This window comes from Anser brachyrhynchus, assembly GCF_964034855.1.
Source record: "Anser brachyrhynchus genome assembly, chromosome: 1".
In the NCBI taxonomy this organism is placed as follows: domain Eukaryota; kingdom Metazoa; phylum Chordata; class Aves; order Anseriformes; family Anatidae; genus Anser; species Anser brachyrhynchus.
Genome location: NC_137694.1, coordinates 171,056,462 through 171,074,852, shown reverse-complemented (window position 1 = coordinate 171,074,852; position 18,391 = coordinate 171,056,462). Strand labels below are relative to the sequence as shown.

Sequence of the window (18,391 nt, the reverse complement as noted above, 5' to 3'; positions counted from 1 at the left end):
CTCACCTCGAGTACTGTGTGCAGTTCTAGGCACCACAGTACAAAAAGGATGTGAAACTGTTGGAGAGTGTCCAGAGAAGGGCTATGAAGATGGTGAAGGGCCTAGAGGGGAAGACGTATGAGGAGCGGCTGAGGTCACTAGGCCTGTTCAGCCTGGAGAAGAGGAGGCTGAGGGGACCTCATCGCAGTCTACAGCTTCCTCATGAGGGGGAGCGGAGGGGCAGGGGAAGGCGCTGATTTACTCTCTTTAGTGACCATCAATAGGACCTGAGGGAATGGTGTCAAGTTGAGGCAGGGGAGGTTCAGGCTGGATATCAGGAAGAGGTTCTTCACTGAGAGGGTTGTCGTACACTGGAACAGTTTCCCCAGGGATGTAGTCACTGCACCAAGCTTGTTGGAGTTTAAGAAGTGTTTGGACTATGCTCTTAGTCATATGATCTGAATTTTTGGGTAGACCTGTGTGGTGCCAGGAGTTGGACTCGATGATCCTTATGGGTCCCTTCCAACTTGGGATATTCTATGGTTCTATGACTATAGTCCAGTTAATATGCAAAGATGATATGTGTGGCAATATGCAAAAGTTTGTTCAATGTCACATACATGGAAGAAAGTGTGGAAGAAAGGGTATTTTTCTTCAATTAAAAAAATCATAATGTATTTTGGATTAGTCATTTAAGAACACAATCCATAACTAAATTTTATTAGTTATCTGTATACATTATCTTCCCCACAATACTAGTAAAATATCATAATATAGTATTATCCCAGAGACCCCACACTTTAAAAAGTCTTACTGAAAACACCAGCTTGAAAGAGAAGGTTAATAATTCCTCAGTGTCTGAGCACTTATGTTGTTCTTAAAGTTGCACCGAGGAGGGCGGCAAATGTCATCTTGTGATAGCTCATATCTTGAATGGCAGCAGAAACAGATTACTGAGGGAGTTATTTACACTGTCTGCTCTTGGTTACTTCAAACATGCAACTGAGATGTGACTGAGATTTTGAAATTAGCTCTTAATTCCCTGTGTAGCTAATATAGTAAAAGTAAATTATCAACAGAAGGTGACTTCAGAATACTACAAGTAGATGATTAAAATTAGATGGTATGAATGTTACAATCTGTAATACACATCATGTGAAACTCAATGTGATAGGAAAAATATTTACTGCTGTAGTGGGTTTCCGTGGCAAGGTTTTGGTAGCAGGGGGGCCATAGGAGTAGCTTCTCTGAGAAGAATCCAGAAGCTGACCCATGTTAGATAAGGGCCCTGCTGCTGACCAGAGCCGAGACAATAAGCGATGTTATTTGCGCCTCTGTGAGAGGAGATTTAAGAAAGGAAACATACAAACAAAAAAAAACTGCTGTGCAACAACAGTTGGGAGAGAGAGAGGAGTGACAAACAGCCTTGCAGATGCCAAGGTCAGTGAAGAAGGAGGGGGAGAGGTGCTCCAGGCACCAGAGCAGAAGTTCCCCTGTGGCCTGTGGTGAGGACCATGGTGAAGTAGGCTGCCCCCATGAAGCCCACAGTGGAGCAGGGTTCCACACTACAGCCCTTGGAGGAGACCAGAGTGGAGCAGGTGGACCTGCACTGATGGAGGCTGTGGCCTGTGGAGGACCTGAGCAGATTCCAGGCCAGACCTGTAGCCCGTGGAGAGGAGCCCATGCAGGAGCAGGTGACCTGGAAGGAGCTGCTGCCTGTGGGGGACCCAGGTTGGAGCAGTTTGCTCCTGAGGGATGGACCCTGTGGTATGGACTCATATCTGGAGCTGTTCTTGAAGTTCTGCTGCCTGTGGGAAGCCCCCACAGGATCATTTTGGGAAGGACGGCATCCTGTGGGAGGGACCCCACATTGGAGCAGGGGCAGAGGGTGACTGAGAAGGAGCAGCAAAGACAAAGTGCTACAGACTGAACACAACCCCCATTCCCCCATTCCTCTATGCCACTTGGGGGGAGGAGGTGGAAGAGGAAGGATGGCTGGAAGGCTTTTTTGGTTTCTTTCCTTTGTTTCTCACTTCTCTCTTGGAATAGGTTTGTAAGAAAAGAAATCACAACACCGCCCCTCTTATTTTAGGTTGGTGGCTCAGAGGTTTATGAAGTTAATTTTATACTGTCAAATACTACAGTAAAATATGTACGTATCCCTTCCCAGCACTGAGAGGAACCCTGGGAAGACCTATTATCCAACATGTTGTCACACATGTGACAACATTAACTCCATTAATTTTGGAGTTAAATCTGGCAAGGTGTGTCAAGGACAAGGGCTTTTTCAAATATATCAATAGCAAAAGGAAGACTAAGGAAAATGTGGGCCCACTGCTTAATGTTGTGAGTGCCCTGGTGACAAAGGGTACAAAGAACGCAGAACTACTGAATGCCTTCTTTTCTTCAGTCTTTGCTGCTAAGACCAGCCCTCAGGAATCTCTGAACCTAGAAACAAGAGAGGAAGTCTGGAGAAAGGAGGACTTTCCATTGGTCAAAGAGGATCAGATAAGAGATCTCTTAGCCAAACTTGACACCCACAAATCCATGGGCCCAGATGGCATGCCTCCACAAGTGCTGAGGGAGCTGGAAGATGTTATTGCTAGCCCACTCTCCATCATCTTTGAAGGGTCATGGAGAACAGGAGAGGTGCCTGAGGACTGGAAGAAAACCCAGGTAACACCATTCTTCAAAAAGGGCAAGAAGGCCTCTCAGCCTCTCCTTCATCCCTGGAAAGGTGATGAAATCACTCATCATGGAGGTCATCTCCAAGAACATGGAAGAGAAGAAGCTGTTCAGGAGTAATCAGAATGGGTTCACCAAGGGGAAATTGTGCTTGACCAACCTGATAGCTTTCTGTGGTGAAATGACTAGCTGGGTGGATGAGGGGAGAGCAGTAGATGTCATCTACCTTGACTTCAGCAAGGTTTTCAACAGTCTCCCATAACATCCTCATAGGCAAGCTCAGGAAGTGTGGGATGGATGAGTAGTCAGTAAGGTGGATTGAGAACTGGCTGGATGGCAGAGCTCAGAGGGCTGTGATCCGTCTAGTTGGAAGCCTGTAGCTAGCAGTTTCCTCCAGGGGTCCGTACTGGGTCCAGTGATGTTGTTCATCAACTTATTCATCAGCGACCTGGATGATGGAATAGAGTGCACCCTCAGCAAGTTTGCAGGTGACATAAAACTGGGAGGAGTGGCTGATACACCAGAAGGCTGTGCTGCCATTCAGAGGGACCTGGGCAGGCTGGAGCATTGGGTGGCAAGGAGCCTCGCGAAGTTCAACAAAGGCAAATGTAGGGTCTTGCACCTAGTGCAGAATAACCCCATACACCAGTACAGGTTGGGAGCTGACCTGCTGGAAAGCAGCCCTGCGGAGAAGGACCTGGGAGTCCTGGTGGACAGCAGACTGACCATGAGCCAGCAATGTGCCCTTGTGGCTAAGAAGGCCAATGGTATTCTGGGTTGCATTAAGAATAGTGTTGCCAGCACGTCAAGGGAGGTGACTCAGCCCTTAACTCAGCCCTGGTGAGGCCTCACCTAGAATATTGTGTCAAGTTCTGGGCTCCCCAGTACAAGAGGGACATAGAGCTCCTGGAACAAGTTCAGCAGAGGGCTACAAAGATGATTAAGTGACTGGAGCAGCTCTCATGCAAGGAGTGGCTGAAAGAGCTGGGCCTGTTTAGCTTGGAGAAGAGAAGAATGAGCGGGGATGTTATCGATGTGTACAAATATCTGAAGGGAGGGTGTCAAGAGGATGGGGCTGGACTCTTTTCAGTGGTGCCCAGCAACAGGGAAAGAGGTAATGGGCACAAACCAAAACACAGGAAGTTCCAGCTGAATATAAGGAAACATTTCTTTACTGTGAGGGTGACAGAGCACTGGAACAGGTTGTCCAGAGAGGTTGTGAAGTGTCCTTCTTTGGAGATGTTCAAAACCCACCTAGATGCCATCCTGTGCAACTTGCACTGGGTGAACCTGCTTGGCAGGGAGGTTGGCCTAGATGATTTTCAGAGGTCCTATCCAACCTCAACCGTTCTGTGATTCTGTGATTCTATGATTCTAAGAGTAAAGAGACCTTGTGGAGAAAGCAGTGTCAGTCAAACCTGGCTTGACATTTGCTGAAAGCACCCTGCAGAATCCCAAGCCCTGCCCAGGCAGGACAAAGCAGCCTTCCTGGGGTGTCATGAGCAACTGCATTTTTGGGAGTGGGGTGGTATTGTGGGCTGCAATACGCAGGATGACAGTGCAGGGACTGTGCTTTAGATGTGTGAGCATGAGCCCATCAGGTGCTTTCTCAGCAGCATGTGGATCACCAGGGGTTTGGGAGCACAAGGTGTGCACTCAAAGCCAGAGTAACTACATCTCCTACACATAGGGTGTACATGGAGGGGAACTCCAGCTCCCAAGAGAGCAGCGGGCTGGTGACAAGTAGTTCTTCAGGTTGGGCATGAAGAATATCTGTGTGTGGGGAGACAGATTAGAAGTTTGGAGACTAGTTATAGAAGGGTATTAAAAAGAATTTTTTATGAGTGTTGACATTTTTAAGTGTCTGTTATTGTAGTTTATCTGTTACATTGGTGACGCTGATCCTACAAAAAAACAAACCAAAATGGATTTGATCCTGATTTAATTTATGTGAATTGAGTATTTTTTTGTCTGCATCAAGCACACTTAGACCAGGACCTTTTGAAATATTGCTCATTCAGCAGTTTAGAATCACTGATGTAAAATTTTAGACTGCAACAGGTTTACAAGTTAAATATGCATCTTTATTTTTTTGTCGTGAATAGAAGAAACATAAAAGAAAGAAAAAATAATTTCAGAATCTGTAGGATTACAAGCAGGTTGTACAAAACACAATGGAATCATCATCATCAAATATAAGTGCAGACTGCAGCAGTGAAAAAAGTAACTGATTTTAAACAATGGAGACAGCAGGGGTCCACTAAATTCTAGGGAAGCATTTAACCCTTTGTATAGGAAGTATACAATTTAAATATTTTTCCTTTTGAGAACAACCATGTAGAAACTGAAATAAGCTGCTTCCAACTAAGCATAGATGTGATTGTCAGCTCACTGAGACTATAACTTTCAAATCTCTTTCTTTAACTCAATTCTTTCCATTTATAACTTATTCAAAACCTCTTTACTCATCACCTTAGAACACTGTGTTTGTTATTCTCAGAGGATTCTATCTTTGATCTGCCCATGACACTGACGATATCAATACTTCTTCAGTTTGCAATGATGTTTTCAGGGCTTTCTTAAGAAGTCCATCACAGCTTCCATGCACAGTATAGAAACATCTACAAAAGAAATGCATTGTCTGTCTTCGAGGAACTGATGTATTCAAGTCAAACTGAAACCCACCTACTTAGAATGGTGGAAAGTGTGTTGCCAGAAGGAACACAAATACAAAAGTGCTTCCATTTCTAAATATTTTTCACTACATTGGTCATGGGGCTTTTTTTTTTTTTTTCCAGCAGCTGAAGAAAAATTGGCCTTAAATTTTGAATTTTAAAGTCTTTTTTTTTTTTTTTTTTTTACAGTGAACAGATGAATAGATATATTCTAGATATACTGCTAAAATAACAAACACACACACAAACAAACAAAAGACAGGACTGATCTATTTTCTTTCAAGGTTAAATTTTCTTACCTCAACATCCTGTTCATTACTGAGAATTGTAAATTGTAATTGCATTTATTTTTTCTTTACTTTTTACAGGGAAGTACATAGGGATTAACCCCCTGACTTGTTTTTAGCTCTGTTAATAATACCATTAATTCCCTTTGGATTGCTTTGGAAATTTAGTACCTAAAATTATGTCATTAAAAATTAAGCTGTGAAATAGCTGGCATCTGAACTGCAGCCAGCTAGTTGTATTTTATGGTGTAACAATAGCCAAAATCCTCAAATTGTTCCAGGGTTGAAATGTCTCTTCTCAAAGAACAAAGGAAATATATCTGAATGAAACTGAAATGCAATATTTTTCTTTATTAAAATTTATTATTTTTCTTTATTTGCTGAGCAAGCCTGATCTGATGACACCTGTCACTCCAAAACAACAATTACTTTTTTCATTAAAGGACACTGCTAGAAACAAGCAAGCATGCAATCTAAAAAGCAAAAATATTTTCTGTGTAGGAGTCTTGATATCAAGTAGCTGATGTTAGTAAGAAAATAAGTGTATTTACAGAGTATTGACAGGAATTGTCTAGTAATTAACAGATTAGATTCAGCAGCACAGTTTTGGAGTATCTGATTTTAGTAAAGACTTTTTTAATTTAAATTTTCTGACATACTATTTAATATTAATTCCTAATAATGTTCTTTGGTTTAAATCTATTATGTTTTTATGTTTTATGTTTTATTATTCTAACATCTCAATATCTTTTACAAGAAATAATAAAAATTTGCATGTATATATTTGATATTGAACCATATATACTTCATCTTGATCTGCTGTTTTACCTGATAACTATTACTACATAAAAAATAAAATAAAACAAAATAAATAATAAAATAATAATAAAATAAAATAAAATACATAAATAAATCTAGGTGCCACCAGTGCTGATAGCTCTTCTGTGCTACATAGAAGTAATATTGGAATGCCAAGGTACTCTGAAACACATTTTACCACAGGTGGGTTTTCTCTGCTAAAATATTCTGTTTTCTTCATTTGAGATACTTGAAATATAGAGAATACTGAATAGAATGAGCTGAGAATACTGAGTTAAAAAGAAATGATTGCATTCTGTATGTGACATCTCTACAGAAATGGAAATAGCTAGTTATTTGTTTGAGAGAATTAATCATGCTTGACAGGAACAACTGTTAGTAATACACTTAGTTTCCAAATTCATCTAGTAAATGAGACTAATATTACCTTCCTCAGGAACAAAAGCAAAATATTTAATATGTTTGGCTTAGGATTTATCACTAGTGAGCCCAGACTAAAATAACTTCCACACTTGAAAACCCAAAGAATAATTGTAGAAAATCTTGACACAGGATCCTATTAAAACACAGAATATATAAAAGCTACAATAGCATTTGAACACACTGTTTTCACGGGAAAATTGTTTTTCCAGATTGTATTTCTACATAATGTACTTCTATATTTGATTAGTATAAATGAAAAATGAATGCCCAATGAAAACGGTACTATTTTTACTTACTGAATTGTGTATTAATCCCATGAAAATGTTTTGTCATAAGATTTAATTTGTAGTGCTACTGTTGGAGCTGTAAGGGTCTGTATGTGTTGCTGGAAATACATTACTAATTCCAACAACATTTTTATCTTCAATTTATAGCTCTTTTGCCCTATTAAAATACTTTCCAGATACTGACATACTACCTAAATGCCCTGCTTGTCTCTGTGTATTGCAGTAGCTGCTGCTGTTGAACTTAGCTTCTGACTCTGTTGTGATTTAACCCAGCAGGCAGCTGAACACCGCACAACCATTCACTCAATGCCCCCACTCCCTCCCCAGTGGGATGGGGGAGAGAATTAGGAAAAAAAAAAAAAAGTAAAAGCTTGTGGGCTGAAATACAGTTTAACAGGACAGAAAAGGAAGCAAAATAATAATGATAAAATAATAGTAATAATAATAATGTGTACAAAGCAAGTGATGCACAATGCAATTGCTCACCACCTGCTCACCCGCTCACCACCCACTCACCACCCAGCTCATGCCCGAGCAGCAATCCCTGTGGCCACCCTTCACCGTGGCCAGCCACCCCTTATTAACTGTTCAGCATGATAACAAATGGTATGGAATATCCCTCTGGCCAGTTTGTGTCAGCTGCCCTGGTTCTGTCCCCTCCCAGCTCCTCAGGCACCCCCAGTCTCCTCGCTGGCAAGGTCGTGTGAGGATCTGAAAAGTCCTTGTCTCTGTGCAAGCACTGCTCTGCAGCAATTAAAACATCAGTGTGTTATCAGCATTATTCTCACCCTAAATCCAAAACACAGCACCATGCCAGCTACTATGACAAAAATTAACTCTATCCTAGCCAAAACCAGGACAGACTCATTGGCCTAATTATGCAGACTGCAATGTTTGTGTAAAGCCTTATAGTCTGACTGAATGCAACAGACTGCATGATCAGAGGGAAGTGTTCTTCCTGTTGTGCTATCACATGTATGCACACACACAAATACACACATCCCACAGACACAGTTGACTGCTAGTTGATTAGCAAAGAGTAGTGCCTTTACAGACATCTACCCTAAAAACACTAATGTAAATTTGAACAACAGAAATGACCTGACACTGCTCTTGCTCTCTGGTCAAAGCCTACTAGCAGATCTCACCCACATGCATGAACATGGGTCCTGCCAGTGGCTGGCTTGTACCTCTAGCCCCTCCAGTATCCAGCCCTCAGACCCCTGTATACTACTCTGCTCTCTCTGACAGTTCAGACACCTCAGCCTTGGGAGAATTAGCCCTCCCTTGTATGTCTGTGCCACCAAACGTGTGGCATAATTTCATACTTCTGGTGAAGCAAGGAGACTGTTCATTTACCAACATTAGCGATAGACCATGTTCAAATACAGGAAGAAGCATTTAATCTCAGAAATGTTCTTCAAATGTTTCCCATTTCTATTAATTCTTGTCCATCCTATAAATCCTATTACCATCCTATAGTCATCCTGTAAATCAGACAGGCCTATAAATGTAGCCAGACCCACCAGCTGTTGAAGGGATCTCACTATAGACACAGGTATCTCACCAGAACTCCAGTTGGCTGCCCTATCTACTATTCAGACTTGGTTATCATATATTCTTCTGTCAGCATTGCTTCTGCCAGTGAACTCTGGGCATATACTCTGAACTGGCCAGCTACGGACTGACTTGCATACAAACTTATTAGAGGGTCTAGGTCTCTAGGAGTCCTTGTCTTTGTAATATGCTTTTTGTTGTGTTTCATTCTTTCAAAGTCTTCTGTCACAGGGCAAGCTTTAATTCAACAGTTACATCTAAAAATGTTATCTTCACCTGCCATATCCCCTTTCCATTCCACGTGCTGCTTGTTATAACCAGTTGTCTCAGTGGCAAAACGGACAGTAGACGAGGTTAAATACAAACTGTGTACGAGCATCTTCTCTGTCTGCCTGCACTGCAAACATGGTAGGGAAAATCATAACAAGGTTGACTCCATAGATGGTTCATGTCTATTACATATTTCAAATCACACGTTTGTTATTTTGTGACTTACTTTTGAGTAGATTTGTAAAATAAGATTTGTTTTTTGATGTTCCTTTTTTCTGTATCTCCTCTTTATTTCAATCAATATAATAGATAGCTTCTAACGGTTAGCTAGTACTAACTCCTCCCAGGAATCAATGAGAGCACTTCAGAAGATGCATTGTTAATAACAAATTGTTTTGCCCCTTGCCCAGTAGCATCTGAAGCATATTAAAGCCAGGTAAATAATAATAATAATAAAAGAGTAACTAAGTCTTACTTGTACCACAAGGGTTCTGTATTTTTGATTGTGTTGTATCTTCAAACTACTGTATTATAAAATGTCATTTCAGGACGTTTGAATGGACTTGATGCTTTCCAGAGTTCATTCTTCACATCACAAATAGTAGAGATCATATTACTTTAGGTATAGTTTTCCCATAGGCATAAAATACAGTCAAAGATTTTATTTTATTTTTTCTAGCTTTTATAGTTCCTTTCTGTGCCAAATAAGGAGTAAATGTGAACTGAACATACGGTTTGCCTGAGGCAAGCTTATGAACACAGCTCCACTCTTTTTGCAGCTTATATTGTCTTCTGTTTGGATTTGATAACTTTTTAAAATAAGCCTCGGTTGTTTTCTCTTGTGTAACTGTCAGCTTCTGCAGTGATTCCCTCTGAACTGATTCTTTTCAGCTAGATGATATGACACAATTGTACACAACTGTACATTCTTGGGAGAAATAATGAGAGTGAGCTTCAAAGAAAATTAGTCAATTCCAACATAGAAATAATTATCTTTTTGTTCAGAAATTTAGACTCAAATAATTCTACTTAAATAGCAGGAAAAAGATCTTAATCTTCAGTATTAATTATCATTATCAACTGTATAGTATCATCATACAGTTTAAAATCTGTCTCTTGTACAGAACAGGAGAAAAGAATGACAGTTTACTTTTATCAGTATAGAGCTTAACTTTGTTTGCACCAAACTTTATGCTAAATATTTAAAATGGATAGTAAATCCTCCTTTTTTTATAGAATGCAAGATATCTTTTCAATGGCTTACCCTGGTTATATTTTCAGCTTGATTTCCAATGCAAGTAGAGCTAGGAATGAAGTTTTAATTAACTGATGATCCCGAAGACCTGTAACATTGATCAAAAAGGGTTTTTTGGTTTTGTTTTGGGGGATATTTTTTTGCAAGGTGATGATTCATGAGAGGACATTCGATTTTCTAAAAGAACAAAGAAAGGGAAAATAATTTGAAGAAAAAGGGAATCCCTGAAGGCATGTCTTATCTGAGGCTTTTCTTCACATAACTAAATTGACACATCAATGTATATATACAAATATATAGCTACTTAGATTATAATCTCTGTGATTAGAGAATCATGTATCATTACAGAAATATTTGATATATGAACAGATATATTAAAATAAATAAATCAATTCACAATATATTAGAAACTGAAGACAATGTTTTGTCATATTTGTTTGCATCTTAAAACCAACACAAATCCATTTGTACTTATACAGCTGTTTGAAATTCTTTAATGTTACATCACAGAAATATGTTTTATCCCCCTACCCAAATATTTCCTATTTTTTCTCAGAAGTTATTTCTGTTTAGCTGTTCCATTCTATGCTGAGTAGTCTTTCATGATTTACTGTCTCTGTGAATTAATTTCTAATTTCATCTTGTATATTGTCCTACATTGTGAATTTCTATGGCTTTCCCAATATATTAATAATAACAACTAGTGATGGCATTTTATGATATCTTTTGCCTAAATTATATCTCCTTTTTTTAATCCAAATGTTATTTTTTTTGATTCAGGACAAAAAAAGCCTGTGAAGATAACAACATTCCAGTTGCTTTCAGAAATGCAAAAACATTCATATATACATGTGCATTCAGCTAAACAGAGCATGGTGAGATATAACAGGGGTCTGATTTTTTTAAGAGACCAAAGTAAATATTAATAGAAAAATTAAGTGGAAATTAAAACCTTATATACAATCTTTAAGCCTACCTTAGACTTTCCTTAGACAAGTGGTAGACTTGTCTTTATTAATAATCTTTCATATGTCTTTTTATAAGTAACTGATAAAGCCCTGATAGTCCACAAATTTGTAAGTCACAGCTCAGAGTTATGAAATAAAATTGCATAATTTTTTATACCACACTTTAATATGGCCTGATATAGCAAGTCTCTTGTGTCCTCAGATTTCCTTGCTGCATCTACCACCAACTTTCATTGAAATACTGTTGATTTCTACATAAACAATTAAGGAAAAGAATTGGGGCTATAAAATTTGCTGACCATTTGTAGAAAAATTAGGGCCATATACTTTGTTAACCATTTGTATATGATTGATTTATGTGTGTTTGTATATTTATATCTAAAAAAAAGAAATACCTTTAATTTGTGATCTGTATCCTTTGCGTTCTAAGACCAGTAATAATTAAATCTCTTATTACTATTATTCAGAAAAAGAAAGAAATCCGGTTTTAAATGAAGATAAGATCCTGATCAGATAGCCACACAGACATACATGTTTTAGAAATGGCAAAAATAGATTTGTGGATTTAAACACTAGGTTTCCAAAGCTAGGAAGATTTCATATGAAGAAAGTATCAGTCTTTTTCTTTCCAGTTATTTTATAAAATCTGAGTAATTTGAGGAAACAAATACTTATTTTCATGTGATAGCATACTTACATTCATTTCTGATTTACTGCAGATGCAAAGATTATCCAAGAATTATTGTGATTCTATAATTCTTCAATCTCTCTCATTAAGTATTTATGCAGCTGGGTAAGATCTCCCTGAGCCTTCTCTTCTCCTGTATAAACAGTCCCAGTTCTCTTTGGGGTGACAAATGTTTCAGTCTCTAGCAATTCTTGTAGCCCTTTACTGGACGTGCTCCAGTAGTTCTACACCTCTCTTGCACTGGAGCCCAGAACTGAACCCAGTACTCCAGATGTTTCTCACCAAGGCTGAACAGAGGGAAAGGACCATTTTCCTCATCCTGCTGGTAATGATCTTCCTTGTGCAGTTCCACTGGTCTTCTGTACTGCAAGGATGTTGTCAATAACTTATCTCTATGAATTTAACACTTCTGGCATCAACAAATAACATCAGGATCTCATAAATGACAAAATTATTTTATTCTGCAATGACAACCTGCAGGAAATTAATAATAATGGTAATAATAACAACAACAACAACCCTTCATTACGCCATTTCAGTCCACTGACTACTCCAGAAAAATCACTTAGAAACCTGGAGTCAAATTTTATTTGGTAATCACCTTTTTTTTCCTAAGTAAATTACAGTTGTTTAAGCATAAGAAGATGCAGATTTTCACCCTAAAGATGATACCTTTTGATATTTTCATGCACAGAACTCAGTTTTGATTTTGCAGCAAGTTCCAATAGAAATGGTATTGGTACTTCTTACAGACAACATCACTAGCAAATGAAAATTTTGAAGGAAAGAAAGATTTTGAAACATTTCATGTAGCACAGAAAGTGTAAGTAAAACCTGTTCTGGAACCATTTGTATTATACAATGTGTGAACTGGGCTTCCATAGATCTTCAGGGGCTGTTAGTTGTTTCAGCTGTTGTTTGGCTGCGGCTTCCATATCACTAAATGGGTCTTATTGATTTCTTACTGTGGGACTGGGACATCACCTGTTCCGAGTTCTAATTCTCTGGTGAGTATTCTCTGTCCTTTGTTCCTCCAATTATCCAAACCAAGAAAATCTTGTACTGCTGAAAGGCAGATCTGATCTTTCTCTTTCTTTCTGTCAATTTCCCAGCAGTGAAAATCAGGGCAAATAATAACCACACAGATCTCCATCATTGTGTGAGCTGGAAGTGAGTTTTTGGACTCCAGGTGCTAGGAAGGGCTTCACAGTGCTAGAGGTCCACAGTACTGACATCTTCTGATTATCTTAAGAAAATATCTAACTTCTTTTCAATTCAGTTCTTCCCTTTGTAGCATGGATGAAACATAGGTATATTATTTTCAAATTCATTTATTTTTTTACTTCAAAAAAAGGTTTACCAACCTGCTGGTTTTCCCATTTTCTTCAGTCTCATGGACAGAAAAAAAGAAGATCTTTAAACATGAGTATTCTGTAACATATTGTATGATGTGGCATTTTTTTCAATGTTTTAAGTTGACTTTGAACTTGCAAGAAATTTTCTTGGATCTTAAACTGGAGAAATACTCCAGGAAAATAATATGTTTATAGGTTTACTAGATAACTGAGTATATTGACTATGCTTATAATCGCATGATAACGTAATTATCTCCTAAGAATTCAGGTGGTCATTGTGCATATATAGTGCATATATATCTACTATTCAGTCAGATTATGAAATGAAATAATATATCGTCATGAATACTGCTTTACTCTAAATAAATTATTTATTTTCAATATAGCATTGATCTATATATAAATATTAAGAAAATAAATAATAATAAGGGTAACCACTGCTATAATATTTCCACTTAACAAAAAAAAGAAAAAAAACACCTCTGATTTCTAGTTGCATTTGTCATGGCAGAGTTAAAATTTCCCTTTTAAACAGGCATTTTCTGCCTTCTGGGACTTCAGTTTTTGTGCAGATCTATTTTATGTTAGAGAAACTTTGAAGCTGTACAGCTGAAATGATTTTTTTTCTTTTACTTTGTGACTCTTAAAGTAACTCCTTCAAACAGACCTGAGACATAGGCGGGGGTGTATTCCTCTGTGGTCTCAGATCTCTTTTCCAGCTGCTATGAGTGAAAGCTTTGATGCACTATCTGTTGGGAAATTCTAAGAGTAATAGATCCACAGTCTGGAATGATGACTTTTTTTTTTTTTTTTAATTTTATAGGAGCTTGAATAACCTTAACGAAAGAAGAGTGATAATTTCAGAAATGTAATTAATTTAGAAAATTCTAACCAAATTAACCTTGTTAAAATGTTAAAGATTCTTTAAAAGATTTTGTAGTAATTATAGTAATCTAGTAATATAGTAATCTCATCCCTGAGATTTACTTGTATAGTAAATATAGTAATCTTGTCTCTTAGCAGTGGTGTCCTGTCCCTGCCATCCCTGCCCCACCCAGCCATCCCATATTAATTGCTTAGCATGACACCATATGGTATAGGATATTCCTTTGGCCAGTTGGGGTCAGTTGTCCTGGTTCTGTCCCCTCCCAGCTCCTCAGGCACCCTCAACTTCCTCACTGCCAGGGCAGTGTGAGAAGCTGAAAAGTTCTTGGCTCTGTGCAAGCACTGCTCTGCAGCAATTAAAACATCAGTGTGTTATCAGCATTGTGCTCATCCTAAATCCAAAACACAGCACCATACCGGCTACTCTAAAACCAGGACAGCGAGTCATCTATATATACCGTTATAGATTTCTGTGACTCATATTTGTATAGCAGGAAAAAAAGTTAAAGTTTCAGATTATAGTCAGAAGAGGTCACTGAGGGTCAAATGTAAGAAAGTTGGACCTGCTGTAAGGTCAGCTGAGATGATCAAATTCTGTTGGGTAGTGGAAAAGTCTGGATAAACTTTCATGAACTTACGGTATATTTTAATTTTGATTAGAGATAAATATTTATTCAGAACACTCCATTTATCATTTTACTGCTAAAGAAAAAAGGCATCCAAAAGAAAAGTTCACGAGGAAGTATTGTCAGACATAGTAGTAAAATCCTCTGCAGGAGTATTAATCCATCCCAGAAGTCATATGTTCTTGTCGAAGTACAATTATAATGTTTAATCCTTCTTTTGTCTCCACAGTGAATGTCACTATTGGGGAAATATATGTCCAGCAATGTCAAAGTCACCACAGTAGTCTACACAGGGAACATTTATCTTTTCTTTTCAGATGTTCAGTGAACTGCAGCAGCATAAAATCCACATTTATATGTAGGGCTATGCCCAAGATGATCAGGAAGTCACAGGGACTGTATTCAATTTTTACCCCTTATTAAAGGAAAATGAGCTCCTCTACAGAGAGAAGGTCTGAAGGACAAAGTTATTAGAATTAAGAAAATTTATATGGAAGCAACTGAAGGGATATGAGGACAGAGGTGCAGGGAGTCCTACTGTAGTTGCACTGGTTTCACTATTTCTGACTTTGAAAATATGATCTATTCATGATCTGTTCCCTTATGGAGTGCAGTTCTTTCTAAGCATTTGCTAAGTGCAATACATACAGAAGTGAGAAGGAAATATGTAAAATAAACATCGTCATAAACAAAGATCAAATATCCATGTTGAGAAACTAGTATTTGCATAACTTGTTTTCAGTATAACTTTTGCATGACATGTAGGCACTCATCAGTGTAATTATCTGATGGGAGTAGATATAGAGATAACCTTGCTGAAATGAGAAAAGTTCTAACATGAAATGACTGCTAAACACAGAGAGAAGAATATGCCTGCCAGACTGGAAAAGCAGCCTGGAAACCAGGCCTGATAACTTGGCCTTCAGCCTAGGAACTTAGCCTAGGAACCTGGGAGATCCTTGAAGTGTGGCTGAATAATTCATATCAGATGCATCCTGAAAATATGACTTATCACCTAAGAAAGTAGGAATCAATGTAAGAAATAAAATGCCAGTGTAAAGAAAATAAAGGAAAGCAAGAAATGTCTATTTGTTGGTGGCAAGACCACCACAACTATTGGTGGTCTCAGGAAGAAGGCCAAAGTTAACAGCACCCATTGGTTACATAAGTGGTGGTGTCTCTCATGCTCTCTCATGTCTCAATGATACAAAAAGGGCTTGATTTTACCCAAGTTGGAGGTTTGCTCTCTGAAAAAACATCCCATGCTGCACATGTTCCTTTTTCTCTATTGTATGTTTTGTTTCTTTTCCCTCCTTAAACAGGTTGAAATTTTGCTGGAACATCAGGTTAACTCTGTGACACTATGACATCGATTCCTAAACTCTGCAGTGCTCCACACACTGTGATGCAAATCAATTGTGAAGCAAGACTCTACCTGTTACTTTGGTTCTCCTTCTGGGCCCATTCTTGGGGGTGATTGATCTCTTCAGAAATTGATTTTTGATTGTTGTTTTTCACTTTGAAGATCACTTTTGGAATCCTGTCATGTTTTTTTTTTTTTTTTTTCCTTCTTTTTTTCTGGTATAGAGTTAGTTTTCTTTGCAGAGGCTGGTGTGATGCTGTGGTTTGGATTTTTTAATAAAATAATGTTGATAACATAATAATGCTTTCTGTTGCTGCCGAATAGCACTTGCACAGAGTCAAGGACTTTTCTACTTCTCATGCTGCCTTGCCAGTGAGGAGGCTGGGGGTGCATAAGAAAATGGGGAGGGACACAACCAGGACAGCTGACCCTGACTGACCAAAGGGATATTTCATACCATATGACATCATGCTCAATAATAAGAGCTGGGGTAAAAAATGAGGAGGTGTGAATGTTTGGATTAATGTTTTTTTCCTTCTCAAGAAACCGTTAAGTGTGATGGAGCCCTGCTTTCCTGGAAATGACATGCAGATGGGAAGTTATCACGATTTTGGCTAGGATAGATTTTATTTTCCTTCTAGTAGCTGGTATGGTGTTGTGTTTTGGATTTAGGATGAGCACAATGCTGATAACACACTGATGTTTTAGTTATTGCAGAGCAGTGCTTTCACAGAGCCAAGGACTTTTCAGTTTCTCATGCTGCCCTGCCAGTGAGGAGGTTGGGGGTGCCTGAGGAGCTGGGAGGGGACAGAATCAGGACAACTGGCCCCAACTGGCAAAAGGGATATTTCATACCATTTGATATTATGCTGAACAATTAATATAGAGTGGCTCTCTGGGGGGTGTCGGGGTGGGGTGTAGGGCTGGTGCTCAGGGACAGGCTGGGCATCAGTCAGTGGGTGGTGAGCAATTGCATTGCATGCATCACTTGCTTTGTACATATTGTTATCACTACTATTTCTTTTTCCTTTCTGTCTTATTAAACTGTCTTTATCTCAACTGCTGACTACAGGAGCTGGGAGAGTGAGGAGTGAGAACCAGCTCTGCAGACCCCAAGGTCAGTGCAAAAGGAGGGCAGGAGTTGCATGGAAGTTGCCAGGTTAATTGAACTATGTTCTTTATATGAATCCAGAAGATTGGATTTGGAATGTAAAAATAGTTCCACTTATTGAGTACCTTTTGAATACAATATTTTAATTAAATAGTTTAAAGTCTTGAGATAACTGTAAATATGTGTTTTCCTTAGTAGATGTTAATCTGCCAGTTTATTTACCAAACATAAAGTTAAGAAGAAAAATTCCGTCTTTAGGTGAAGCCTTGTATCATAGAATTGAAACCGATGATTTTTCCCAGTTAAGCAAGGCTTCAGAATATCTTCCAAAGAATTGTGTCCAATAGTATCTGGGAATGAAGTCAACAAAACAGGATTTTATGTAGAATTAATTCTTATCTAAGCGTTGACTCTATCTTAATGGAATTTGCATAGACATTTACAGAAATTGTAAGAAAAAGTCACAGTGCATCTGTTTTTAAATATTTGACTTTTTGAGATAGGTCTTGTACAGATACCTATTACGAGACATGACAAACTAATCAGGGCAGTTTTATGGACGTAGTCATCATGTTACGTATATTAATGCATGGTATCCCTCAGGGTTGACACAAGGAGTCATGTGTGACAACTTTGGGACTACCTCTGCAGCTATTCCAGCTTCAGCCAGCAGCTTCCAATAAGTATCATCCAGCTTCTTATTTATACATTTGTATAAAAAATAGTTATAAGAAGAGTCTGTATAAAACAGACATTCGTCTATAAAAGTGGCATTTAAATATTTTGTAGATATATACAGTAAAGGTGGGACTCATATCAACAAACAAATTGTTTCTCTATTTTCACTCTAACATCCTGCAGTTAGACTGGGTTTCAGCAAACCACAAATCATTCTAGACTAGTGTCTGAAGTAACACCAGTTCTGACATTTTCAGTGTTTCATCTGATCAATACTTCAAGGTCCAACTAAGGCATATTAAGGAGAGGCACGTGTTTTTCAGGGATCTGGTCTTGTGAGTCTTCATGGTGTTACAGCAGTGGGTATAACACTTGACACTATCACAGGAGCAGTATAGAAGTTATGTGTCTTCACGCAACACCTTTCTCATTTCTGTATTATGGATGGGTAACCATGCTTTAAATTCTGCCCTGCTGGTT

The 18,391-nt window shown here is 38.4% G+C and overlaps 1 protein-coding gene and 2 long non-coding RNA genes across 5 annotated transcripts in view; 2 read left to right on the top strand and 1 right to left on the bottom strand.

The window, feature by feature from the left end:
• LOC308180126 (uncharacterized protein) overlaps window positions 1-18,391 on the top strand; it is a 501,337-nt gene that overhangs the window by 370,992 nt on the left and 111,954 nt on the right. The gene's annotated exons all lie outside the window — the stretch shown is intronic.
• LOC308180169 lies at window positions 3,687-12,872 on the bottom strand. Of its 2 annotated transcripts, XR_013940785.1 has the most exons (4): window positions 12,566-12,872; window positions 11,903-12,367; window positions 10,247-10,325; window positions 3,687-5,285 (listed from the first exon to the last, which is right to left on the bottom strand). It is a non-coding gene; the product is annotated as an uncharacterized lncRNA (long non-coding RNA). The 2 variants fall into 2 exon arrangements; XR_013940786.1 differs by having other exon boundaries at window positions 11,903-12,833.
• LOC308180177 lies at window positions 12,908-18,017 on the top strand. 2 transcript variants are annotated; one of them, XR_013940787.1, is made up of 4 exons: window positions 12,908-13,063; window positions 13,173-13,203; window positions 17,195-17,239; window positions 17,837-18,017. It is a non-coding gene; the product is annotated as an uncharacterized lncRNA (long non-coding RNA). The 2 variants fall into 2 exon arrangements; XR_013940788.1 differs by having other exon boundaries at window positions 12,908-13,203.